Genomic DNA, 5,749 nt, shown 5'->3' with positions numbered 1-5,749 from the left:
CTCCCCAGGTCATACCACCTTGGAAGAACTGAAAACTTACAGGTCCCCAGAATTATCTCTGAAAATAGCTACACAAAAAACCTGAAGCTTGGCACAGTACCCCTTTCACTCTGGAAGCGAGCCCCACTTTAGCATAGAGTTAAAAGTCAAGAAAAAGTCTAGAAAAGTGAGTAAACAGCAGAAAAAGATCCTGACTATAGAAAGTTACTATGGTGACAGGGGAGATCAAAATACAAACTCAGAAGAAGACAAAAAAGTCAAAACTGTTACATCCAAATGCATATCATAGCCTCAATAATGGGCATTCTTCATCATCTTGGTTTGTCCTATGTGGATAGTTAGGCTAAACTATTTTGAGTAACAATGCATTTCATTTAGTAGTTTTTGCATTGTTCCAAGGCTTGATGCAATAAACTCAATGTCATCCAAATAACAGAACAATGTGGATCCCCTTGTTATGTATATGGAATTCCTCTTCAGTTTAGACTCAGCATGAAATCCTAAGCTTCTCTCTAAAACAAAGGTCCCTCTCTTATTCTTCTAATGGTGCTGTATATCTTGCTGTTTGTAGAATATTAAAATCTTAATACCAAAGGATTAAAATTTTGTCATTCAAAGAGTAATGGAGAAGTGCATAGTGGATAAGTCAGCTTTGACACATCCCAAATTAAAAATTTACCTTAAAAATGCAGTGTAAAGATTATCATCAGAGAAATTTATGACTGAAAAAGGAGTTGGGCTGGTCATGTGGCAAAAAGGAGGGATATCCAATTGGGGCAAGGCCAAAAATCTTTAATTGATGAAATGTTTTCCTTATTGTCTAGTTGCTATAATTCTATAACCCTTTTTTGTTAGGTGTACAAAGATAGGTGTACACTTTTGCTTGTTAGAATTTTGTAATTATAGATGCTATGCTTCCTCACTAAGGAATATAAATAAGTCAGTATTGCTTGTTATTGAACATATATGTGCACATACATATTTATATATAGATATTTTAATAAATAAGGCCTTTAATCCCATTAGAATATTTGTATGTTGGAAATTTATTCCCCCTTACCTATGCAATTTGAATGGACATTTCACATGTAACATCCCAAGGACAAAACCTATTAGCACATCTGTAAGACCTTGGCTTCTTCCCTTGAAAGAATAAGCCAAGGCCATTTTGCTGGAACTATCCAGAAAACTGGCATGCATTCCATAAACATTCATTTTTCCTTGCTTTTAATTGTAACTCTAAAGCCAACCAAGAAGGTCTCTCTCTCTCTTTTTTCCAATAATTCTTTTCCCAAATGTCCATTTGGGCCCAGACAGCCCTATAGAATGCAACATCACAGATAATACCCTCCATATCCCCCTTCCATTTCCATATATTCATCATCTTCAGCCAATTACTGTTCTCAAAAATGCCAAAGCATAGATTCACCATTCTGGAACACCCCACCCTACCTCAGTAAAAAGGAGGGAGCATCTCTGACACATATCAATTATTGTACTTTTCCTATAAAAAAAAAAATGAAAGCTAGAAAGCCATCTTTGGAACTGCCATACTACCTACTACCCCAATTCATGGATTAGTTTGGAGGATTGCACTTCCATCTCTAGCCCTCCTGAAGCCTCAGTTGCCTATATAGAATATCCTTTAATAAAGGCTATTTTTGGACACGTAAGTCTTTTGTGTGGATTTCCTTTCCCCTCCCTATTAATGATACTAGAATAGCACAATATCACTCATCTGGAGAGGCATTTGCCAAATGAAGGAATGGACAGAAGAAACTTATGAAGTCTCCTCCTCATTTTTAAACCTCTCAGACTCAAGAAGCCCTCGTTCTAGTTGCTGCAAGGAGGGGACTTAATTTGCCAATGGACAGTTTATTTATTTCATAGGTATCCAGTCAAGAGATCTGGAGAAAAGTGGCCAAAACATTTGGGGAGACTTCATGTGAAATATTTTTTCTAGTTTGTTTGTTTTTCTTTTAGGCAATTGGGGTTAAGTGACTTGGCCAGGGTCAAACAGCTAGTAAGTGTCAAGTGTTTGGTCTGAGTCCAGATTTGAAGTCAGGTCCTCCTGACTTCAGGGCCGGTGCTCTATCCACTGTGCAACCTAGCTGCCCCCCTATTTTTTGTTTTGTTTTGTTTTGTTAGGCAATGAGGTTAAGTGGCAGCTAGTAAGTGTTTTTATGTGTCTGAGGCCAGATTTGAACTCAGGTCCTCCTGAATCCAAGGCCAGTGCTCTATCCACTGCGCCACCTAGCTGCCCCCATGTGAAATATTCATGGGAGGACTGGACAGAGTATTGACTTTGCCACTAACTCACTATATAACCCTGGTCAAATTATTACCATCTTTGGGCCCCTGTTTCACCATCTATAAAATTAGGGGTTAAACTGGATGATCTCAAAGGTCTCTTAGCTCTAATATTCTTTTTTTTTTTTTTTGTTAGGTAATTGGGGTTAAATAACTTGCCCAAGGTCACACAGCTAGTGTCAAGTGTTTGAGGCTGGATTTGAACTCAGGTCCTCCTGACTCCAAGGCCGGAGCTCTGTCCACTGCACCACCTAGCTGCCCCAAGATAACTTCTAATGTCCTTTCCAGCCTTTAATCTGTGCTAGGGTAATATTATTATTATTATTATTATTATAAGGTGAGAGGAATTAAAGATAGAAAGCACCTTGGAGATAACATGATCCAACCTCCTCATTTTACAGAGTAGAAATTGGAGACTCAGAGAAATTAAGTTTAAATGATTTTCTGAAAGATCACATAGTAATTAGGAGAACAGGACTTTGAACCCAGGGCTTCTGACCCCAAATCCAGTCTTCTGTGTGTTATTCTACCTGGCACAACTCTGTTGGCTCCCAGTCACCTTCGGCATCAAATATAAAATCCTCTGTTTGGCATTCAAGGTCCTTCATAACCTGCCTTCCCCATCTCTGACCTTTCCAGTCTTCTTACATCTTAATACTCCTCAACCAAGGTACTCTTAGATCCAGTGATACTGGTCTCATTGCTGTTTCTCAAACAAGACCCTCCATTTCCAGACTCCAGACATTTTCATTGGCTGTTCCCCATGAATGGAATGCATTCCCTCCTCTTCAGCTTCCCTGGCTTCCTTCAAGTGTCAACTAAAACCCCAACCTTCTACAGGAAGCCTTTACTAGTCCCCTGAATTTTAATGCCTTCCCTCTATTGATTATTTCCAATTTATCCTGTATTATAGCTTGTTAGCACATAGTTACTTGCACATTGTCTTCCCCATTAGACTGTGAGCTTCTTGAAGGCAAGGACTGTCTTTTACCTCTCTTTGTATCCCCTGTGCTTGGCACAGTGCCCTGGTACATAGTATATGCTTAATTAATGTTTACGATTGAGTAATTGACTGACAACTCTTCCCAGAAAAGGCTTCTGGTTGTGGAGTAGATGGATTGTGTAATGTTTGAGACTCCCTGGCAGAATCTAGGTCCAAGCAAATGACCATGCTGTCCAGTGAGCACGAATCTTTTCAATGGAACCACTGAGGAGGGAGGGCAGTACAAGAAGGTCTTTAAGACTGCTCCTATTCTGGCTTCTTAAGCCAGCCCTGAGCCACCCAGAGCAAAGAGTACAGGCAGGCTACTGGACTTCTTGTTGCCCTCAGACAAGATAGAGGATCCGGAACCCCTATGTACCTTCCTTCCTTTCGCACAAGCCTGCAAATAGCAAAGGCTCTAGAAGCCCACTTCATGACTGATCTTGCAGAGAAGGGGCCATAAGTCACTCATAACCTATGCTTGTAGAGTCTTTGTGAGGCCTGTCTCTGCCCTTGGTTCTGAAGGCCCCTTTTAGGGTTGAAGCTGGGGTATTCTGGGGCTCATTGTCCAGTACTCAGAGGGTGTCTCTTCCAAATAAAATCCCAAATAATCCACACTCCAGGTCCCAGCTTGATATTGCCGGCTTTCAATTTATATAGTTTATTTCACAGGAGTTGGTTGAGATGGGGCCAATAGGCTTCTGGATATCAAATCACTCACTTTACAGATGTAGGAACTGGGACATAGTGAGATTTCTTCAAAGTGACAGGCCACCTTCTCCACTGTCTAGGCCCCACTTCATCTCTTAGGACCCATCTTTCTACCATGGTTGCTCTCTTTGCACTCTCCTTATTAAAGTCACCTGATGCCAACTCCTGGCAAATCCCCAGCCCTACAGGGGAGCTTCATGGCTTCAAACAGGTTGGGCTGCATTCACCTCTCAGGAGCTGTCCTCCCCTCCCCATTATAGTCATTAGGAAACAAGCAGGAAGGAGACACTTGCTCTCTGGCCCCAACCTTGGCTGTCTGGCCCTCACCCCGGACTCATATGGAGGTGTTAAGTGGATGGGTAGATTCCTGTCATCTCATCTGGGCCAAAGTGAGTCTGGGGAGGCTAGCTCAAGATGGGGGTTTGGAAGAGAGGGAGGTGGAGAAGTAGGGAGGGATGACCCTTGGGCAGGGATGCTGGTTGGGTATATGGGGAATGTCAGATGCTTTCCTTAGCCTATTTAGATGAAGTGATGTGAGACTGTTCTAGTGGTTTAGTTAAAAACCTGGTGAAACTAAAAGGTCCTTGCTTTGAGGAAGATAGAAGTTTTGTCCCTTAAAGAACACTGTCAGTCATAGGAATGTTGGGTCAGCCTCACCAGGTGGTACTGGGGGAAAAGGACCATTTCTCCCCAAGCTGGGCTGGTGCTTCAAGTATCAGGCAGCCACTCTGAGTGATTGGAAATGGCAGAAACAATGAAACATGGAACCAAGGAACCAAACAATCTTAGAATTGTAGAATTTGGGGGTTCTGGAATCTTAAAAATCTTAGAATCTTAAAATTGAGATCTTAGCAGCTACTAAGAGGTGAACAATGTTTTCCCCTCAACCTAAAAAGCCAGTTCTCTTCTTTCCTACTGTATGGATGGATCTGAATCAATTGACAAACATTTATTTAGCAGCTTCTATATACCAGGCACTGTGGGAAGCACAGGAGATACAAATGCAGAAAATTAAATAATCTCTATTCCCAAGCAGGGAAATTACATCCTGATGTATAAATAATACAAATAAATAAAAAATAAATAAACACAAAGTAATTAAATACAAGGGAGCTTGGGAGGTGGAGTACCAGCAGTTGGGGGAAATCAGGAATGGTTCTGAAGGAAGAGAGGGATTTTATGAGGCACAGGTGAGGTGGAGTGCATTCCAAGCATGGGGGACAGTCAGTCCAAAGGCACAGGGATGCCAACTCGGGTGTTGTATTTGAGAAGCAGAGCAGAAGGCCAGTTTGACTGGATTGTGGAGTATAGGAGGGGGAGTGGCTCCAATAAGCTTGGTAATCTTGGCCAGAATAGGGGGCATTAGTGGTCTCCTTCCTGTTTGATCAGGTTTCTTCATCACATTGTTCTGGTATTAGGGGCTAGAATGCCTTTTTCTCCTATTCTCTCCTCTCCTTTTCTTCTATGTACATCCTATTTATCTTTGAAGGGATTCAAGTCCCACCTCATCCATAAAGCTTTCTCAAGCTGTATTTAAGGGTAAAATAAGCACCTTGAGCTCCTGCAGCATTTATTTTCTATAGTACTCATATAGTACCAGAAGGTCTTACATTGTAATTTAACTATTTCATATCAGTATATCTGCTTTCTTAATTTAATTAGATTGTGAGGGCAAGGATTCTACAGCATACTTATGTACCCCTCCTTCTCCTTCCCCCCCCCTTACATACCCTACACTCAGAACAC

The 5,749-nt window shown here is 41.5% G+C and overlaps 1 protein-coding gene across 3 annotated transcripts in view; it reads left to right on the top strand.

The window, feature by feature from the left end:
• Nucleotides 1-4,289: 4,289 nt before the first annotated feature.
• Nucleotides 4,290-5,749, top strand: part of RNF222 (ring finger protein 222) — a 14,048-nt gene continuing 12,588 nt past the window's right edge. For all 3 annotated transcript variants that reach the window (XM_027857222.1, XM_027857220.1, XM_027857223.1), the window contains exon 1: nucleotides 4,290-4,392. The gene's annotated coding sequence lies outside the window, so the exon portion shown is untranslated. The remainder of the gene's footprint in view (nucleotides 4,393-5,749) is intronic.

The sequence above is a fragment of the Vombatus ursinus genome, unplaced genomic scaffold, assembly GCF_900497805.2.
Source record: "Vombatus ursinus unplaced genomic scaffold, bare-nosed wombat genome assembly UNPS02011916.1, whole genome shotgun sequence".
Taxonomy (NCBI): domain Eukaryota; kingdom Metazoa; phylum Chordata; class Mammalia; order Diprotodontia; family Vombatidae; genus Vombatus; species Vombatus ursinus.
This window is presented reverse-complemented; position numbering and strand designations above follow the sequence as displayed.